Raw genomic sequence first — 23,213 nt, forward strand, 5'->3', positions numbered from 1 at the left:
TCATCCCTGAAATACAAACTTTCTGGGTAGCAGTAGATACCAACACAAAACTAGTACAGCTTTTCTTAAATTGTAAATGAAAATGAAGGTTAATAAATATAGCTGTACTGGCTCTTATTTCTATATCTAAGTAGAGATGGGCAAAAGCCACAAAATTTGGACCCAGGTTTGATGTTGAACCAACAACAGCACTGCTGGGGCACTTATCTTACGCTTTTACCCAGATAAAGACATGATGTCAGATCTTCAGTTGGTGTAATTGCAGTTGGAGTAATTGTAGTTGGTGTAACTCAAACAACTTCACTACATTTATAGCTATGCTAGCTTTTGAGAGCTGACCATTGGCAAAGATAATAGCAGGGAATAGGAATAAAATAGTATACATCACTATGGATGGGTAGGGTTTGGTGGTTTGTAGATCTGCATTATTAATAATGTTAATATTATGCAGACAGGTACCACATTCCCACGGGGAATTCAACACCTTAGGATGATCAGTTTCATCTCTATCCATTTTCATATGATTATTTGTGATGTTAGTGTTTCATTGGACTGAACCTTCTTTTTGTTAATACAGCTGCTGTTGATTCATCTCCACCGAAGAGTTTGTATACCAGTGTTAAATGTGAGTAGTTTTGTTTTGTTTTGAAAATAGGTCTGGCTCCATTTGTTTGATTTGGAAATACTTGTCATCTTTTATGATGAAGGTGTTCTGAAGAGGCATATATATGCTGAAAATATCCATTGTTGTGGTCAAGATAATAGTATATAGTATCTAATATCTAATCTAGTATCTAACTTAATAGCTGTATCTAGCACTTGGTTTGTGTTTGCACAGATATACGCTAACTTGCAGACCATGGGACTCTTTGATATACATACTTCAAGCAACATGGTTGTTGGAGGCATAAATTGCTTAAGTTTTCCAGTTTAAACTCAGACCACCGGCCCTTTAAATATTCCTTGCTAATCCACACTGTATTTTTCATTTCCTTAACTGCTTCGTGTATCTCTGGGCATCAGGCATACTACAGTTAAAACAGGTTTTGATGAATGGATGGGGTTTTGATAAGAGAACATTGCGCTGCGCCTTAACGCCACCTCTTGGCTGAAGCCTGCAGTCCCCAATGCGTAGCGAGAGTCTCTCCTGCCTTTCCTTTTTCGAAAGAAAGAAAGAAAGATTGATGAAAAGCAATACCATTCATCCCTTTCCCTGGAAATGGAGTGTTTAGTTTTCTCCATTCACCAGGTTGAGAGGCATATGCTACTTCTCTGATTGATAGTTACATACAAGGGAGCACACACCCTTTCTACACAGAAGCCCCCCATTTTAAAATGAAATTTTTAAAGCTGCAGAAAAGGAAAGCTGCTATTTTTCCACAGCACATGCATAGTGAGAACCATGTATCAGAGATCTGCAGTAGGCTATTGCACTGAGTAGGTTATAATGTACTTGGAAGTAAAGGTTGTTCAAAAGCAATGGTGAGATGCAGTTGTTTGAGCAAGATACACACAAGCCAAGAAGGCAAACATAACTCTTGCCCATAAAGATTCAGAAAAATGTATCATATGAGATCTTCAGTACAGAAGAGCAAGAGAACAAGTTGAGGATCATAGCACATCACAAAATTTCCTTCTTTGTTTTTTAACTCCTCATGCTCAACTGTATGTTTTTCTTTTTTTCAGTGCTGTCTTTTATATAATAATTTTAAAATTAGTATTTTTGATTAATCACTTTATGAAAACAGTGCTTTAGTAACAGGAAGAAATGCCACAGAATGCTCTTTGAGGATGTCAGTTTGACAGAGAGATGATCCTGACACAAGTGCATGAGGAGTAGAATCTCAGCTACTTGAGAACATCAAGAGGACATAGAATTTGTTCAGCTACCTGCATTAGCTACAATAGCAAGTTTTCCTAGATGATGTATCAGAGGGAAACATTATCTGTGTTTCTTATAATGCTTTCTTAGGAAGGTATTCCTCTTACACAGCTAACCAGGACTGTACTGTTGTGTGGACTTTCTGTTAATTTAGAAGCCCACGTGATTACAAGGCTCCTGGTGCACACAGAAGCCATAACACGAGATTCTCAGTCAGAGGAAGTGAGGACCCAGTGTCATTTTTGTCAGTAGCCCACTGGGGAAATGCAACTCACCTTCGTTGTTTTGATACTATGTATCAGCTAAGTCCTTTTTTGACAGGTAGCTCCAGGAAGGTCTCTCCTGGCAAAAGAAGTTTTATCCCTCAAAGGATAAAACTCAAAATTTAGAAGTCACAATGAAAGGGTGCGTCAGAACTTATGTCTTCTGAACTGTTAAGTAGGGCAGTAGCACAATGGAGGTACAGTTGCTGCTAATAGGGTTGATGTGCAAAACATTTGAGCAGTATAAAATGACTATGCATACAAAAATAGGCTTCTGTTTACCATTTGCATATTCAAAGACACAAAATAAATGAAGGCTGTTTTGCCAGCCTACTAGAATAACAGGAAGACAAAACTAATTTTCTGCTTAGTACAAGATTACAGCATTTTCTTCTTTTCATGTAAAATTTTCTCCCACAACAATCTCCCACTATTGCTATTACTAGTTACTAAGTGTGATGTGCTTTTAAAACCTTGAAATTTATCAGAACTTTGAGAGATACACATTCTGATGCAGTATAATTTCTTACCTGTTCTCAGTCCATACACTTAGACAGGTATAACCTTGTTTTCCAGACATGTGATCTGTGTTGGATACCACGTGTTTCAATGGTAGGCTGCAAGAAGAAAATTCAGGTCACTCAGTAGTGACGCAGACATATGCAAACATATTAAAATAAAACCTCAAACAGCTACAAAGATTAGTTCTGAAAAGAAAGAAGAAAATACAGCGTGCAATGCTTTGTTTCATTTTAAGGATAAATGCACTGCAGATAAAACACTGTAAATAATTAGGGTTTTTGACAATCTGAAAATGCACCATTTCACAAGCTGTCTGTACTGTTGTACTTCAGATTAAGAACTGTATAGACAAAGTGGGAGATGTGCAACATATAAGACTTTCTCCTGAACATCTTCAGGTATATTTTGGATTTTCAAGTCTAGGTTTTAGAAGGGCACTGTTTAAAATTTGGTGTTCCATTGGGCTTTTTGCTGCTTTATATTTCATGAAGTTACTAATGTTGCAGTTGGTAAGAGTGTCATCAAATTAGCTGAGTTTGTTTTGTATTAAAAATTCTTCTAATGACCTTTAAATATGGTTTATAAAGCATTGCAAGTGCCAACTTTCATCAATTTGTGTAAATAGAATAGAATAGACTAGAATAGAATAGACGGTTTCAGTTAGAAGGGACCCACAACGATCATCTAGTCCAATTGCCTGGCTAATTCAGGGCTGACCAAAAGTTAAAGCATGTTGTTAAGGGCATCGTCTAAATGCCTTTTAAACACTGACAGGCTTGGGGCATCGACCACCTATCTAGGAAGCCTGTTGCAGTGTTTGACCACCCTCTTGGTAAAGAAATGCTTCCTAGTGCCCAGTCTAAACCTCCCCTGGTGCAGATTTGAACCATTCCCATTAGTCCTATCACTGGATACCAGAGTGAAATAATAGTTCTGTCTCTTTACTGCCAGAATAACATTCGAAAATGCTGTTGAAATTGCACAAACTTATGACAAAAGTTAGGGAGAAACAGCTAACACAAAGCCTCCTGAGCAGTCCTTTCTCTCCAGCATGGATCTGGCTTTGTTGTAGCAGTAAGACTGCATCTCTGGTGTTCTTGTGCTAAGCATCGTGGTCCATTTTCAGCTCTCATCCAAGGATGGAAACATGTATCTGTTCCCTGCCTTAAGACTAGATATAGTAGCTGGAGATGCATCAGAGATCAGGAATATGGGAGATACAGTTCATCATCGTAAGTGTTCTTTGTGGAGATAAAATTAAGCAGAGGTGTTTTAAGAGTCATGAGAGCAGCATGACTTATGAAACTACTGTGAAAACAGTGATTCCTTGGCCACCCCAGTGTGGAAAAAGTCTGACTAGGAGGATGTTTACATTTCTTACTCTCAGCAGCAGCCACGTTTGCTAGAAAGAGCATCTAATGAGTATGGAAAGAGCATAAGGTGTGCTGAGGAACACGCCAGTGACCAGGTTTCAGAAGAGTGTCTTAGTGGTCAAAAAGAAGATTTCTGTTCCAATGGAAATGTGAAAGTTCTGGGGGGAAAAAAAAAATCCATTATGAGGCATTGTTTCTATTCCAACAAAGGAGAAAATTCAAAATAATTTTGTTTGAAATCAGATACCTTATTTATTTATACAGCATTGAGCCTGAGACTTAAACTTACCTGTGGCACCCAGGAAGTCCTCCAAATTTTTCAGTTGTTAGGGATTAATAATTAACAATTAATTAATAATAAGCAGCTGAATTACATCCATGACCTTGGAAGCATGAGACAGTGTTCCCATGGCCAGCTCTAGAAGTCCCTTCCAACCATTATTTCCACGATACTATGATGCTCTGCCCCAGATTCACAGAGCCCAAGCTTGAGTCAGATCTCCTGAGGCTGATCAGCTTAGTAAGAGGAGCAGAAACCTTGGCTGATGTGCATATGAAGCTGTCCCAGATGAGCTGGCAGGAAACTAGGAAAAACTTAACACTCATGAAAGATTAATCAAAACCAGCCCTAAACAGGGGAATCCATAAAGGTAACCCACACTTCATACAGGAAAATGAGCCACCCAAACTGTTAGTTGGTCCTGCAGTTCTGAAAATCCCTTACTAAAGCTCAGTTCTTTGGCTCCATCACAGACACAGTCCACCACACCAGGGAAGCATGGCACCCTGCCCTAATTCTCTTCCTACTCTCCCATTCCAGGAATGAGAGCAACTCCACCAAGGCCTGCTCTCATGTATTGTTTTTCTTCTAGTTTTGCAGTATCTGCTCTGCTTCCACTAGCAGAGTATTGGGTAGCAGTCCAGCAAAATAAGCACACCAGCACAGTGAAGCTGTGGTTGGAAAGTGGTCAGGTGCTTCAAGCTCACTCTACCCAAGTTAAAGAATCTCCTGAAGGAAGACCTAAAGTAAATCTGGCTCCCTGGGCACACCTTTAGGTCTCCACGATCTTGGTCTTAAGGCAAAGCCATTCCTTCTCCTCTCTGTTGAGCTACAATTTGATTACCAAGCCAAGGTAACTACTTACAATGGCAAGATGAGCTATTCAGACCATTTTATGTTCTGCACAATTCCCTTGCACATTTAGGAGTACAGTGTATGCATATACCCAAAAGGAATTACAAGTAATATTACAGGTAAGTACATGAGGCCGAGTGACTGTTTCTCGTTCACCTTTTATGGAGTGTTGATCATATAATTGCTCCACGTGCTGTGACTCATTTTTATAAATATGAAACCCAAACGCACATACAAGCATGTGCAGAAACACATACTTTAATAATCAGAAAAGGAATAGTAGCTTTCTTTAAGAGGAATTTTATTTTTCTGTGTACCAGTAGAGTACTTAAGTGCTTAGGTATGGCACATAGTGGTCTTTTTATAACCTGTGGTTTTCCCTTTCTAATTCTCTGCATGAGACAGACATTAGTCAAAATAATAATTTCCATTCAGGTTTTAACCAGTTTAAAATGTAGTTGCTTTGCAACTCTCCAGACAGTAACACCTGTGAAAAAGAATAAGTTGTTTCTCCAGAAGGTTCAAAGACATACAAAATTACAGCATTTTATCTACAGTTTATCTGAATAATCTACACAGTCAATTATATAAACATAATTTTATCCTTACACATGTAAAACCTTAGTTGTCACTAATCTTGGGCAATTGAATGGATCATTTAGCAATCAGTGGAAATTAATGTGTTTATATATGCAAACATCAATTTTCTATCATTGCAAGTTTACGAAGCGTTAGTGAGATGGTTTTAATAACAAATTTTGCAGTCTGTAAAAAATAAATGTGTATATCACTGTTACAAGGGAGCTGCAACGAAGGGAATATCAAATGTATGACTACACTGCGTCATTCAGGTACCAATGATTGAACTAGTCTGGGTCATAAATTCTTCTCACACTTCGAATCCTATGCTATGCTAGCAACTCCATTTGGGATCTGAGTTCCTTTATAGTAGCCACTGCACAGTTTAAAGATCATCTTCTGGGGATATCTGCCCAAAATGATGTGCCAGCTAGAACAGAGTAAATGTGTGCTATCATCCTCTTTTACAGGGAGGAAATTAGGACAGCAGAGATTAATTAACATACCTGTGACCACACTGGAGCCTGTGGTAGAGCTGGGAATTAAATGATAGTTTTCTAAGTCCTACCGCGGTGCTTTAATCACAAAACAATCCTTCCCATCAATTTCAGAGTCAGCGCTGTTGAAAGGAATATTTGTAAAAGGGGAAGAAGGAGGTAGTGGGAGCTACTGGAGGATGCAGAGAGCAGGAGTCTTGTCATAACTATTGTGCACTGACTATTTAAACTTTGCATTCCTACTCCGCTGCCAAAGGAGAAAGCAGCATATGTCAGCAACCAGTCAGTACTTTAAACAGGGATGAAGCATCTTGACATTTCTCTTGTACTCCAACTTCTAGAATTCCTTTCTTCCTTGAATACCTCTGTACAGTATCAGTATAAAAAAAGTGTCGTTATCCCTCTAGAGGCTTGTACATTCCTGTGGTGGTCTGCAGACAGATGTTAAGACTTCTACTTCTGGCCTTGCCAACAAAGTCTTTTCACCACAAAATGTAGAATCAGTTCAAACAAGTGACTTACCTACAGGAAATTTTGTTTGCCATAGAAATTCTAGAAAAAGTTCTTGATTGCTCCTTGGCATAAAGCAGAGCTGACAATTGAGCATCCCTCCACCTGCTGTCTGTTGGCTTCAGATAAGAAACAAAAATCTGTAGCTTGGCTAAAGAGGTTTTACCAATTTTTAGTATCCTAAAAAATCAAAAGCAATGATGCTGGATGTATCCTTCTGTTGCACCACCTTTTCACAGTGTAAATTACCATTGTAAATCTGTACTGACACAAGGGGCTGGGGTGGGGGATCCGGCCTTTTGTATCAGAAATGTGCTGAAACATGCTTTAGATGAGAAACAGCCTGCAAGAATGGGAGATGCTTTAAGTGTCAGAGTTTGCTCTTATTTGCTTATGCAGGAAGTTGTGAATACTTAGAGGTTAAGAGTGGGTGGTACAGAGCTGTGAACCTCAACTTTTGAATATATCTTATTTATACTTACTAAAAGATTAAGTAAAACAAATGCCAAATCTTGTCGTTGCTTAAGCAAGAGAAGAGAGTGTGTTCTTTCTTAATTTTGATGCAGTCTATGAAGGAAGTGTGTCAAGTGCTGTCAGCTCCATTGATGTCCATGAATTCTTAGTAAGGCAGAACCAGTCACAGCAGATGTGGGTTATGGCCAAAGATTTCAAGCAGTTCAGAATTGCTGGATTGGGTGGTTTGTTATGGAGAGCTGATTCCTTCTTGCCTTCATCCTGGGGAAATTCCTGTTAATGTCAGCATGAGCACTCACACTAGCAAAATGTGCAGAATTTGGCAAGGAATTAGAAAACAACATGGCAAACAACAACAGGCAATGTCGCTTATCAATGTTTCCTGAGTATACCTGGCATTTCAGAGACTTTTCTTCCCCTATAAGATCATTATTATCCACTCACTCGATAGTATTGCAGCATTTAAATATTGATGAAAACAAATAATGCTGAACCAGAGCTTGGGGCTTAAAAAAACCCCACACGCTGTAGACTGATGTGCCAACATAGGCTTTTCGTAATGATAGCTAGCATGGCAAAGAGCATCTGAAATCAAATCTAAGCACTTGAGCCTCACTTACCACTGGTTTCTGCTGAACAAATGGTCTTGTTTGCTCTGAAATGCCAAAATAAGCAGTCCCCACACCAGATAAACTATTACCAGTGCAGAGTGCAGCATTTGACCCATAGATGTGAATATCATGAGTAACTGCCCTTGTATCCCTTTGTATTGCACTGGCCAAAAATCTGAGATTACATCAGTTAACAATAGCAGCAAAAATCGAGAAAAAATGAAATTTCAGAGAAGTTGATAGGTGATCCATGATGACTGACACATATATCAGTTTCATAGACGCAGGGAGAATAAACTGCTGTGGTTATATAGCCTGGTTTTTCCCAAAGGCTTCTCTCCATTCATTACTGGTTTAGAGAGTTGGGGGGGAGGGTTTAGAAGTATGTCCAAACCTTATTTATTTACATCCCACTTCTCATTAAACTGTTCCAAAGGCTAACTTACCTTGCTATGAGGAAGATATGCCTTTCTTTTAGGATTAATTTGTCCAGTCTTGGTAAATCTTTGCTTGACAAACTGTATTGTTTAATTTCTGTTCTGTCTATAGGTGCTTATAAACTGGAATAAAGTTACTTCTTAACCATCTTTTTGAGGAACTGAATACATTCAGGTCCTTAAATCTGTCACCATGAAGAGTGTTTTCCAGAATTCATCATTCTTATGGATCTTCTCTGCATCCTTCCCAATTTATAAATGCTTCTTGAGTAGTAAAGTTTTAGAGCAGGATATATAATTCCAGCAGAAGCCATCCACCTGTCAAAGGAAACTGCAGTAAAGGTTCACTGTACTTACACTTGAGATTTCCACTCTTTATACATAATATTACTACACTAGTTTTGGTTACACTGTCTCTGTGGGAAATTACAGGCAGCTGTTTGTCTAGGAGAAGGTACGAATGTTTTTCAGTGACACTGCCAGATAAGACTCACCTCCTTTAAGTAAGAGCCTGCATTTTCTGAACAGAGACGTTCCATTATCTACGCTGAGAAGTATACTGCTTGCCTACATCTACTTCACTGAGCGATGCAGATGACTTTGTTACAGTAAACCACCCCTTTATTATTCACAAGTTCCCCAACTGTAGTTGTTAAAGCTTTATGAGGAATGATTTTATGTATTTTCAGATAACTGAAAGAAATAATTTAATAATATACTATCAAAAATGATCCTTCCATTAGAAACACCTGCCTCACAAAGAGACCTCACTTCTAATTACATTTTCAGTAGTGCCAGTTTGTAATTTTGTAGCATTCTTAGTAAAAATGTCATGCAGAACAAAGCCAGGGATCTTACAAAAGTCTTTTAAACCAACACCTTTATCTCACTCAACCACAATCAGAATATCTCTTTTTTTTTTTTATCAAGTTAGCATGGTGATTTTTTTTTAAACCTTTTTGATTGGTGTTGCTCACATTATTTACTCTGAGTCTTGTAACAGCCATTCAGTTGTTATGCTCAGGACTGATATCAGCCTGAAGTTCATTTACCACTTCTCTTTTTTCCCCACAGCCCTTTGAAACTTCCTTGTTGTTTCAAAACTCATCAGGAGTTAAACATCAGCCAACTTTTTTAAAACACTTGGTAGGAATTAAATCAGAGCTCCCACTCTGAGCCAAAAATGAAGGCATGAGCCAAGGTGTGGATTCTATTTCTAACTATAATCACTGAGTTTTATAACATCTGGTAAACAACTTAGGGGACGCCTGTTCCAGCTTTATATCCCATGTTCATACTCGGGCCATAACGTTTTGTCTTAGACCTGAAAATAACCTTCTGTTTTAGGAGGCAGCTGTGGAATCAGTCTAAGGTGTTTGCCGGCTCTTCTTACTATTTAAGTTAAAGATAAGTAGAACTGAAAGGCACTAGATTTTTTTTTTAAAAGTTGTTTAGTTTGTTTCATTCTGATTGACCAATGTTATCAGCTAAACTGCTTCTGCTATCTCCAGTAAGCTTGTGTCCGCTCTTTTTGTACACGGGCCTTTCACACAGCAGCAAAGGAGAGACAAGATGTTTTATTAACTGGCAAGCAACAAGAACTGCCAGGAAAACAGAGTGGGGGCTATAGTATGTGACTCTCCCCGTGTTTTTAAAAGGACCAGATTTTAACTAAATCCCTTTTATTTTCTGTACTTTTGTCATATTGATAAGTACCAGATACCAGTACAAGTATCAGTGAAATTGTACAATAACACTGATAAATTAACACCTGCCACAGTAGGAAGGATGATAAATTAGCAAATAAATGAGCTTAACAGAAAGGCTGTTGAATACATTTGCCTAAGTAACTGCTGTACTGGTCATACCACATGATTCTATTCCCTGTGAAGCAGCAAAAAGGTACTCAAGAGATACTGGCTGTTGCAGGAATAAAAATAGTCATGTCCTGAGAGGATTCAGGTGACACACTGAATCATGATATGCTTCTATAGGTGAAACCTTGCCCGCCCCCCTCCAGTTAATTATTCCCAGTTATGCTTTTAACTGTAAACTACAGCCAGTTCTTAAAACACTTCAGCTAGGACATGAGATCAGAAGGCAAGGGATGTCTAATTTTTGCTTTTCTAAAAGAAAAAGAAAAAACCCCAAACACCTATCATTTGGGATAAAAAGTCTGCACATTATTTTCTTTTTCATTCTTGGTCATTGCTAGTCATTATTAAAAAGTATTTGGAGAAAGGCAGAATGGGCAGGTGATCCTTTTCTCCTGTGGTAGCTCTTGCCGATGAGTGGTCCGTGTGGCAGGGCCAGGCTGCTCGGTGTGGCATGGTCGCAGCTGACTTTCAAACACAACTGTAAGGAGTACACATGAAAGCCAACAATGTGATCTGAAAGCCTAAGAATGACTTCCACTCTTAGACCCTTCATGCATCTGGGGAGCGTGCCAGGTCACCATGGGATGTGGTCATTTTAGGAAGAGAAGTGTAGGAGGGAAGAGGCTTAGAAAGGAAGCAGCCTGGAGCACTACTGGCAGCCGATGGGTGCTGGGAGCAGGCAAGACTCAGCAGCCCTGGAATCGTGAGAAGGGGCATAGGGAAAAACATGAATGAGAAAAAATAGTAGTGAGAAAAGAGAAACTGGAGAGAACAGGGCTAGAAGGTGGTGAGGCAAGTAAATCCCTTAGTAAACATGTCAGCAAACCAGGATGTGCTGCAGGACCCCTCAGTCTGCCTCACGTAGCTGAGGCACATACAAAACCCGACAGTCTGGGCAGTGAAACCTGGGAAGGGAAAGGAGAGTTGCTATGAGACATTCTGGCCCAGGAGCTTTTGCTAGCTACTCAAAACATAAAACTATAATGCAGTGGAATAGTACTTATTTGGATAGGCTTAATGCCATGTGGCATGTTTATAACCCATATTTATAGTAAAAATATCAGTGAAATACTAGACAAAGTCTGTTTAAAACCTGTGGCTCTTTGACCTGGAACATTTTATTTTCTTGTCCTTGTCAAGCTTCATAAAGGCTCAGCCATGCCTCGAGTAGACAGTTGTTATCCTGCCTCACCTGTGCACAGACAGCACATGCAGAATAGCGGAGAGGCATGGATGTCACTTTTTCCCAAGGCCTCACAAGGCATGGGAACTGCCATGAAAGTAGCCAGGTATCCTGACTGGCGGTACTGTTGCACATACACTACAGCAAGCTGCCTTATCTGTTATTTTTCATATGAATGCAGAATGCAAAGTGTTTAATCAGAACTGGGAGGTACTTTGATTTGGCACTGTGCAAACCTAGATAAAAGGGGAAGGTATTAATCTCTGCATGAATGCGATTGAGCAACTACTTTTTGTTATTTGTTCCAGTGAGTTGTATAATCCTGCTTCCCAGTCATCCAAATAGGATTTAGCATTGTCAACATGTTTTTCTTAATAGGATGATGCTATGAACTCATGTCCATGCAAGACTGCAGAGCCAGATTACGTGCCTCGGGAGACTATATATCGGTTTTAGCTGCTAGTGAAATCTGGGTTTTTTTCCAATGACCAAGCCACAGCCTTGAGGCCACCTAACAGGGGAATTGTCAAGAGATGGTGTGCCCCATACAAGAGCCATCACAAACTTTGGAGGAGCCAACCACATAGTGTAGTATCTAAGTAGTTTGTTTTTGTTTTGTTTTGTTTTGTTTTTTTAAAAAAAAGAGTCTCAGATATTCCTTTTCTGAAAGAAATATTACTTTAAGACTAACTAAAACCCTGTAACCCTTCTGCTAATTCAGAAGTGTGCAGTACTAAATTCAGGTTGATGCATCTCCCCCTCCAAAACAAAATCTGCAGTAAGTGCTGCTTTGCCAGGTTTCAAGCACTATTCTGTCACATTACTAGTGAGACGTGCTGAAATTTCACCACTGCAGAGGAGGAGGAGTTGCTTCTTATTAGCAAGGAATTTGCAGCATATTGTGAGTGTAAGTCCTAGTATATTGCCACAATAGCAGTATAAGGGGGCCCTAGGCTAATCATGAACCAGTCATGCATTTTGTCAGGAGTAAGTCAGTATTATCAAAGTAACATCACACTGCCAGAAGTCACATTTCACCAGTCCACCTGAAGCCTTGCTAGCTCTCTAGAATTACCTGTTTGAGGAGTCTCTCCAGCTGCCCCCAAAGGGGAAGGAGCAGAGCCTGTCTCTCTGCTGCCCTGCCTGGCAGTACTGGCACACGCTACCACGTGCCAGAGCTCCATAGGGCAAAGGAATTCTGACAGAGCTGCATTTTCAACTCAAAAGAGCCATATGCAGCTTGTGAGACCTCAGTGGACCTGACTTTACTGATATTTTGTGTGTGAATCCTTAGTTTCAGCTAGAATTGCTGGAGCTATTATTTTTTAAAGACCATCTACAAAGTGAAAGGTGTTGTTGCACATCACAACTCATATTTTTTCTCAGACCTATGCTTGGAAGGAAAAGTGCAGGTAAAAAATTTTGGTCATGCATCATTCTTGTTTGCATTGCTAAAAGTAAGGTTCTGACAAAAGATGGTGAATTGTGAGAGGCTTTGCATTATCCATGAACATGCCCCTGCAGGCCTCTGTGGTAACTCCTATCCCCATCTTATTCCTATGTAGTCTTCTTATTATTTTGTAATACTTAATATATAATATATATAAATATATATAATATGACATGTATCAATAATGCTTACTATGAGAATAAATATTCTTATTCCTACTCTCACGTGCATATTTTCAGTAAGATCAGAAGATCCAAAGGACTAAGTCTGTTTCTGTTCTTTTTGTGTGTGAGGTGCTAGCAGAAGCATTGCCCTACTCTTTTCAGTCCGAGATTGACCAATACAGAAAGCATACTTTCTTGGTATTACAGTCTGCACAGACCACTGTGGCAGCCTGGCTTGGGTCACTCAACTCAGTACATAGACTTGAATCCTTACCTGATTCCTCAGCTTTTCTTCTGTTTTGACCTGCCTCAGCTCCTGTCTAGGATAGGGCAAAGAGTGCGCAGGAGGTGGAAGCGAAATGCTGCCGTACTCTTTTATCCCTCTAGTAGCTCACTACTTACTGTGTGAGTGATGTAACCGAGTCCTGGTTTGCATTTATTTCAAATTCAGATGTGTGCTGAGCATGGAAGCAGCAAGCGCCAGCTGTAAAAAGTAGAGTGATTGTCTTCTCTGTCTGCTACTTGGTAGTAAGAAGAGGAGACAGAATAGTCTTTAGAGGCAAAAAAAGAAGAATGAAGAGTAATATTCTATGACTTGACCATTGATTAAACTGGAAAGGGTTGTACTTACATATTTACACATACAGACAAGGATCAGCAGAAAAGAGACAGACTAATTCAAGCCCTTGGGAAATACAAGAAGGATCTCGTACAAGGTCTTCGTGCCTCACCGTTCAACTCCAGAAGTGTTTCTCCAAGCCAGCAGAAGGTATGTGATACTCTGACAGCATAGGACCTGTCACACAGGTAGTACTGACTCACATGAGAGAGACCAGTTTCCCCTTAGTTAGCTGGACTCTGTGGTGCTGGGGAATGCCTGTAACACAGCAGTTAAGTGCAGGTTTATTCAGTGTGGTTTTTTATAGGCTGGTCAAACAGAGATAATATTTGACATTCAGTTTTGCCAACCTGCAGCTATCCTGTCATCTAAATGTTGCTATTCCTACATGGCCTACAATGAGAGGTACCCATGTACATGACTAAAATGTGTCCCTGCACTGACACCATGAATGTGCACGTGCCACTCACAAACCCACACGCATTCTCTTTGCTCCTTTGGCAAATGGAATTAGAATTTTTAACAAGAGTATTACATGGGTGCCCAGAAAAAAAATTGAGTGAATTTATTGAAATAATTTGGTGATGTGTGTGACAACATTCTTATTAGGATGATTTCTGTGCACAATATTTTCAAGACAACTAAATCCCAATGATTTTCTCAGTATTCCCACTGAACGCAATGCAATAACTTTATGTTGTTTTACAGTATCCTCTGAATTTCAGAATGGTATTTACTGGTAAAAGCAAGACCCTAAAGTAATTAATCCTAATTTTATATAATCTGCCAGATACCAGAAACTGTACAACCTCATGCTAGTGTAAGTAGGCCAGTTCTTCACCAAATTCTGCCAGTGGACCTCACCTCAACAAAGTCTTGAAAAAGTTTTCATTCTGCCACAGTCCAGAGTCTCTCTGAGCAAAAATTCCCCAGCAGACTATACTTAGGTTGTAAAACTTTCTATTTATTGACAATTATAGTGGGTTTACCACTAGATTACCAATTATGTTGTTGTCGTGGTTTAACCCCAGCCAGCAACTAAGCACCACGCAGCCGCTCACTCACTCCCCCCCCATCCAGTGGGATGGGGGAGAAAATCAGGAAAAGAAGTAAAACTCCTGGGTTGAGATAAGAACGGTTTAATAGAACAGAAAAGAAGAGACTAATAATGATAATACTAATAAAATGACAACAGTAGTAATAAAAGGATTGAAATGTACAAATGATGCGCAGGGCAATTGCTCACCACCCGCCGACCAACACCCAGCCAGTCCCCGAGCGGCGAATCCCTGCCCCCCCACTTCCCAGTTCCTAAACTAGATGGGACGTCCCATGGTATGGAATACACTGTTGGCCAGTTTGGGTCAGGTGCCCTGGCTGGGCATGAGAAGCTGAAAAATCCTTGACTCTAGTCTAAACACTACTGAGCAACAACTGAAAACATCAGTGTTATCAACATTCTTCACACACTGAACTCAAAACATAGCACTGTACCAGCTACTAGGAAGACAGCTAACTACATCCCAGCTGAAACCAGGACAGTTGTTTATAAAGAATGTAATCCAATTCAAACATGTGCATTATTTTGATTTGTAAAATCTTGCTCCCACTGAGATAAATAGCAAAATGATAGGCCACAATTTCACCTATGGTAGTTATGAGGATAACAGTGATTCTGTTTGACTTCAAACTCATGAGATGGAGTCACACTCACACCTGCATGGGTGTACAAGCAGAGAGAATAGAAGATGCCATTGAAGAATGGCTGTGAGATTGCCATTGAGACAGCAGTTCCATAGATGAGAATGCACAATGTCCAAGGAAGAAAGAATCTCATATTCTCCCTCTCTGAGCCCTGGCAAACAAAATGGAACTTCTGTAATTTCCCAAGACTACTTGTCATTAGCAACCTCAACCTTGTAAATAGAAGGAAGGAAAAAGAAACTAGAAAAAGGACTCGTTAACTAGCTCTAGCACAGTAGCAGCGTGGCTTTACTCCTAACTGTGGTTCCTGAAACTCAGCAAGGCATTTAGACCACTTGAGACAGTTTGAAAACAGGTTCTTAAAATTCCTCCTGTGTGAGTCAATTTGTAGAAGACACTGTCTTCAGTGAATTGCTTTTACAATTTTTCTGTCAGTTATTTTGTTCTTTAACTTACAGGCAAGGTGGTCACTGTTGGAAAATGGTCATCTATACTTGAAGGCTGGTCGGAACAACTGTTCCATTACAAGGAGAGAGCAGCCCCCCTCTGCATCTTTTCAGAAGCTCACTTCAAGGACTCCGATGCCAGCTCCTGCTGCAAGAAAGACTATCCAAAATACTGCTCAGCATGCTTTGTCTCAGACTCGTGTTCACAACTCTAGTAGAGACAGATCATCTGCTTCACCACTTCTGCAGTCTCGCATGCATTTAGGCAGTTGCAACAGGAAGAAGACATTTCAAAACTCCTTCAACAAAACATACTTTGGGGACCTCCTTGACAAACATTCAATTTACTTCACCGAAAAGAAGCAACTTTTTATCCCTCAAATCTTAAAGACATCACACCAATCTTTTCTTGTAAAACATAGGTATTATAATCATCCTCCCCCAAAAAAGATCTCCTCCCCTGGCAGACCATCACTTAAATCAGTAGAAGTCAATAATGAAAAGAAAAGATTGTTGCACAGGTACTTACTCAGTTTGTTTATACTTCAGTGCTAAAAGTTAAGTAATTTCATTTTCAAACACATCATTTGAATCATAGAATCATTAAGTTTGGAAAAGACCTCTAAGATCATCCAGTCCAACCATCAACCCAACACCACCATGCCCACAAAACCATGTCCTGAAGTGCCATGTCTACACATTTTTTGAATACCTCCAGGGATGGTGACTCCACCACTTCCCTGGGCAGCCTGTTCCAATGCCTGACAACCCTTTCAGTAAAGAAATTTTTCCTAATATCCAATCTAAACCTCCCCTGCCTCAACTTGAGGCCATTTCCTCTCGTCCTATCACTAGTTACTTGACAGAAAAGACCAGCACCCACCTCACCACAACCCCCCTTCAGGTAGTTGTAGAGAGCGATAAGGTCTCCCCTCAGCCTCCTTTTCTCCAGGCTAAACAACCCCAGTTCCCTCAGCCGCTCCTTATAAGACTTGTGCTCCAGGCCCCTCACCAGTTCATTGCCGCCCTTTGGACATGCTCCAACATAACTGAAGCGTAACTGTTTTTCACTGTGCTTTTAATCTTTCAGATTTTTAGAAGACGCACTTGTGAGACCACATTCAGTTCACTTTTCTCAGCAGCCAGTTGAGGTTGGTGCACCCAGTTAGTTACAAAGAAAAAGAATGGACCCCACTGTTCATACACAAAAGTTGTTCTGGTTGTGTGGAAATGAGATGGATAATGGAATCGTTGGCTTTGGGGAATATATGTTAAGATCAAAACCAAAAAATTAAATCATCTTCTGAGAAGTCACTAAGATTGCAGTTGAGAAATCTAGCATGAGTGGCTAGACAGGGTCAACAGACTTCTGTGAATAAGATAGATAGGAAAAGCTAAAGCAACTGGTCTCTCTGAGAAACACAAATGAGGCATTATGTGATGCGAAAAACAGTGTATTCCAACACAAATCTGTTCTGAAAGCAGAGCTTTTTCCTACTTGACTGACGTCTTGCTGCACTCTTAATATTTTAAGTGGTCATTTCAGCTTTTGGTTGATTTACAGCCTTTCACTCAATCCAAAGAACTTGGAGACCAGAAATGTCCACGCAAAGCCCTAATCACTCAGCCTACAGTCGGTACTGTAGTATGCCATACAAGACCTTTTCTGGAAGTTGTACTCCATTAGTCACCTGGATTTTTAAGAGGAATGGGTGATTACTTTAGTGAATTTTAGTGCTTTTAAATATAAGGGATGCTTAAGAGCAGCCAAAGCCATGCATGATAGAGAGGTTTTGTATGATTCCTTGGCCCACTTGCCCCTTTACAGAATCAGCGTTGAATTTCTACACAGCTCAGCCAAGGCACCTCAGGCATGATTTGTCATAGCCCTATGCTAGCTAGGACTATTCCATTCCTTGTTCCAACAACCAAACCCTTCATTTTACAACATTATCAAGAGAAGCTCCTATTCCCATTTGATAATCCACAGCAAAAGATAATTTCAATATCAATCTGGTTTTCTATGTCTTCTTTCAAAGATACAAACATATTTTGCACATCCTTTTAAAGAAAAAGCTGTCTTATTTTAATAAGGTCTGCAAATATTTTCTATTTTGTCAGAACTTCTGATTTCCTGTATAGAGTTTACTTAATTTTTCTCAGGTTATACAAGGTTGTTTCAATTTCTGCTAACACGAAACTACCTAATAATAATACTTTTTCTTTATTTATAGGAGTGATTGACACTCAAGACATTTATCTAATATGAGCTGGCATGTCACTTCAGTATGATGTTGTTGTGATTTTGATATGTTATGAAATCAGATCATTTCCCCCTGGTGCTCTGAATGGAAATATAAAATCTTAATACAAAGACAATAAAAAAAAAAAAATCTGCTTTTCTCCTTTACTTGTTTGTGACAGAACCATGAGTTATGGATTCCCAATTCTGAAATGCCACTTTCTCTAGGATCACAATTTGAAGAAAAGTAAGTTAAATATTTGTTTGTTCCTTTTAACTATTTAAAAGTTTTATATCAAAATATTAAAGTAGGAATCTAGTGGAAAGCTGAAAACATGGCACAAGAGCCAATTACCAATGGCTTTATGCAGTGAGTAGAAGGGACTCTATTAGGGATACAGGATTCATCTACTTGCTTGGGAAGTGTGGGATCAGAAAGTTGGAAGAGATTTTCTGAGTAATGCCACCCAGTCCGCTCTTCCTATAGGCAAACTAAATATGTTAAGAATAAGTAAATAATAAATAAATAAACAATGTTAATAATAATAATTTATCTTATAATACCTACACTTTGTTCATTGGAACTATTTTTTTAACTGATTATTCACAAAAGGCATAGATATTCTTGATTAATGAAATTAATGGATTAACGTAATTAGGGAGTTGATCAACAGAGCTATGAAAATCAGTCATTTAAAAAAGCATAAACCTGAATAGTAAAAAAATGCAGACTAGTAAATAGATTCGTCACTTTTGGATATGTTGGCAAAATTCTTTATTTGAGTTAGTTTAATTACTCTACAACTGCTACCTCTTTGGATGGTATTCTAAACCTCATTTGTATCCAGTGTATGTTAAAGAAAGATGCTAACAGCTTGTGTGTTTGTATAGAGAAGAAGAGTATCTTCATTTTCTTCAAGATCTTACAAATGATATTTTGATTAGAAGTTGTTATCACAAAAAGTAAGTGCTTTGCATTTCTTATTTATTCCTTGAGAAACAAAATTTTGACCAATTATTCAATCAGTGTAAAGAATTGGTGGTTTTAATGAGGTTAAAGGGAAACTTGAAATCAGTTTAATTTGATGAATACTTTTGTGACTGCACTTCATAGGAATCATGATTTAAACTGAGAAGCTGAACAGAAAATATTTTCAGCTAGCTTTATATTTCCCAGTGACTTCTAGTAGAAACATGGAAACATCATATTCTCTGACCCTGTTCTCAAACTCATTCCCTTATATAGTATGGCAACAGACATTATTGTTATGACAGTCTCATTCCAGTTCCCAGTCAATCCTGAGCTAGCAAGCTATAGAGCTGCAATAAGTCTTCCCTAGCAAAGTACATCATAGCAAGATTTTGTACTTAGAGTTCTTCCTCCCTCCCGTAAGAGCGAAATAAATAAATGCAATAATTACTTTCTTTAGGATGTATGCGCTATCAAGTTAATGATCCACACATAAAGGTTAGAGCCAAATGCACCCAGTGCTGCTGGTGTGTAACTGCAGCATCCTTTTCTGGTTTCATGTTCTGTATGTGACATCCTGTCACACACACACACCACCTCGCACTCCCATTTCTAATAGAAAACTATCACATTTCTAATATTTAGAGAGCTGTGATAAACCACAGGTCTGTAGGCCTGCTAAAAGTGACAACACTGTGTGCTCCTTTTTTATGCCATTTCCTGGCCTGCATCTTATATGGGAGAAACTGCTCCTTTGATAGAGGATTTAACCCCAATGTTTAAGATTTCAGTCTTTGTCAAGTGCTGTGCTTTGATGTTGGAGAGATGCTAACCCCCTGAAAACAATCAAACTCAGTCTGACACCAAACCAAGATATTTCCCTTTCTATCTACAGCATTTCAGTCAAAATCCCTAAGGCTTTTATATATATATAGGGGTTTTTTTAAGTGGCCTTTAACACAAGTGGTTAGTTTGTTTTCTGAGCAATCAGTTACAGGTAAGATTTCTCCTCCTTCCTTCTAGGTATAGCAGTTTTCAGACAAACTTCAAGCCCCAAATTAGAAGTGAATTTACTGGTTACACTGGGAGAAACAGTAGTAGATTTGAAAAACACTGACTCACCACACATTGAAAAGCTTGCTAAGTATCATGCCTGCCCATACATACAGTTAAAAATAAAATAACATTAAAATAAAATAAAACCTCAAAAGGCTACTGTGTGTCAGCCTCCATATTAGCAGGAGGATTAGTATCCTTCAGAAAATAAGTTTTTTCTCTATAGATAGTGAAAACCAAACAAGAGAACACAAACTTTTACCTGTATGATGCAACGGCAGCAGGGGTCATGTGTGTGTTCCACATTGAGCCCAACTCAGAATGTTGTGGGGCACCAGAGTGTCCATGCTCAAGCTTGTAGGGTGAAAGGACTGCTATGTCGACTTTAGATGAAGGTTGTTTAGATGCTGTGCACTCTTCCCTTGAAAATAAAGGTTACTAAAAATACATGAAAAATCATCCATTGTTTTCTTGGGTAGTCTCTAATAACAGAACGTGATTTCTCTGCAGAATAAAAGTGAACAATCAATAGTGGCTTTTCATTTTAAATCAGAAGTTGAATTTCTAAATAGATTTTGTGACAGACTAGAAAAGGCAAAAGTAATGGCCTTACCTAACCTGCTGCAGGATTATGATAGACATATATTTTAAAATCTCCATTTGTTTAGACCAGTTTCTCTACAGATAAAATTGTAAATGCCCTCCCAATTCAAATATACAGTATACAACCAAAACAGCTCTGCTGAGCCCTCCAGCTCATTGCAGATATTTTCATTCTTCATGATTGTCTGAAAACACAAACATTGGGTTAGATTAAACTGAGTTATGATTGTAGCTAGGTCTTTATTTTTAACAATGGTCATCACCATGAGCATATCTTTCGCTTGCAGTTGGTCATAGCCATAAAAAAAAAAAAAACAACAAACCCGGAGAGCACTTTCTGAAGGCATCTCTTTCCCTAGTATACCTAGTTAACAAAAGTATGGCTATGAAAGTTCAGCCTTCAGTGTTTCCCTTAAAAGTTACTGAAAAAGAGGCCCAAGAACAAAGAGACCATGCAAATGACCTTCAGAGGTCTAAAAACTATTGGCTAGAGGGAGTTCAAAAGTCCTCTTTGAGTAATGCAGTATCCTGGACAAAGGAATGACAGCTATAAATGAATCTAGGAAGCTGCTTGCAGTACTGCCCAGCACGCCAGTACCCTCAGCAGTTTCACCATTAATGTGGTGGGACGGTACTTGACAGTAGCAACAGAGAGACAGGCTCCGCCGAAATACAGAGGGGGACTACTACATTGCGATGGAGAGCACCAATACTCATATTTGTATTAAACGTAAAAGAAGAAATAGGAATAATATACATGAAAGACTGTCCCTGGCACAGTTCCTGCCAAACTGCATGCACTTGCAATGAGAGTATTCAACAACCTTAAAATGTTTAAGATTTTATTTTTTAAATCCATTTACAGGTACGGTAAGGAGAGGGGATAGAGCAAAAGTGAAAAGTTGGGATGTATTTTAAGCGATCGGAAAGACAGGCTGAGTGGTATTTTTCACTTGGAAGTACATGGCCTTTGAACAGGGTTTTGGTTTTTTTTTTTCACTGATGTTCCTTTTTATTCTTTTTTTAAGGGCATTAGAAGATGTATTTCAAATGCACATTAAAAGTAAGAGGCATAACCTTGATGAGGTGAGCAAAAAATGTCTATTATTAAATATCCTGTCATCGCCAGTAGAAACGTTGTATATCAATGCTGAGCAACAATTTATGGCAGATCGACTGCTATGCACTTTAAATACAAGGAGAGGAGAAACTACTTCTGCAAGAGCAGCAGTAAGGGTGTTTCCCATGGAGGACTGGTAAAGAGAGATTTTTCTGTACATTTTTGTGTATTACTCTAATAAGGTTTCTAAAAGACAGATAATCTACTTAGCATACAGAATGGCTTTAATTACATAAAACCTGTTTACGAAGAATGTTTGTTGCTGCACTTTTTTGCTGTGACTGCTGTTTTCTGGAGTACACCAGCATGAGAGACTTGCAGGCTGCAAGTAGATTCAGTAAGAAGATAACGGTTTTTTGATAGCTTCCTTTTAGGAGTTCAGTCACCAGAGCAGAATATAAAACTCTGAGTTCAACATTAAGGCTCCCTATACGGTGCCTGCTGAGAATTATACACCTCAAAATGCTTATCTGAACATCTCACATGCTGAGAGGGAAGCAGCCTATGGAGACACAGTAGGAAATGCCAGGCACAAATACACAGCCACAGTCCTGGCTCTCTCCTCTGCAAGTCTGGCATCTTACCTAGGATGAGCGAAAGCACCTCTGCCTGTTTTAATCTAGATCTTAGAGCCCTCTCCCAAGAGCAGGAGAGTTATAACTGATCTTTGAAAAATTGGAAAGAACACACTGTTTTCCTTTTAAAAGTCATTCACAGAGAAGATGGTATTAGCAGTGTTGTTATCTTTGCTATTATCCCAGACTTACTGAAGCATTTGCCCATGAAATGAGGTAGGAAGATTCCCATGCCTTCCTGAGACTAGGGAGACCCAAATCCAACACCACACCTCATGAGCAGATGATTCAACTGGACCTTTGAACTAGTTGCTGTAGGTTAAATAGTAGGAGCAAAATAGGAGGCACTAGCACTATAAACTGAGGTTGCAGCACTCATTTAAAAGGCACTAGGTTTTCCTCCTTCCCAATACTGTGAAATATAAATTCTTTCTTCTGTACAGTTTCTGTATTAAAGAAAAAAAAGGAAAGAAAAACACATTCCTAAGGGCCTGGAGCAGAACTGTGAGCTCCACAGACAGGGCAAGAGTTTAGTCACAGTCTTCCACTTGCAGTGCCTGCCAACTGCTTGTCGGAGGTTCCCTGCCCACTGCACAGGACTTGGGTCGTGGCACTCTTTCGTCCCACACTTGTCCCATGTCCTGCAGGGAGTGAAGCTGCTAATTCTAGCCTTGAGAGTGATTTGATGCTTGAGTCCTCCTCTAGATCTGACTTTAAAGGCTTCTATAGAGGAAGGCATTTCATTTGGTCTGATGATCCACAGGATTCACGGTCAGGGGTTTGGACTTTGCATTCTAAAGCTCATATTGCTGCAGCAGATTCAGGGGAGAACATTTCTGAGGAACTAGCATAGTATGGCTTTTAAATGGGCTACCGTTGCTTATTTGTTTCTGCAAATTTGTAATGCTGCCATTTAGTATT

The 23,213-nt window shown here is 39.3% G+C and overlaps 1 pseudogene; it reads left to right on the forward strand.

Moving 5' to 3' along the window:
• The window catches only part of LOC138688568 (spermatogenesis-associated protein 7 homolog), a 55,378-nt pseudogene that overhangs the window by 22,816 nt on the left and 9,349 nt on the right, over window positions 1-23,213 (forward strand).

Source organism: Haliaeetus albicilla, chromosome 13 (assembly GCF_947461875.1).
Source record: "Haliaeetus albicilla chromosome 13, bHalAlb1.1, whole genome shotgun sequence".
Taxonomy (NCBI): Eukaryota; Metazoa; Chordata; class Aves; order Accipitriformes; family Accipitridae; genus Haliaeetus; species Haliaeetus albicilla.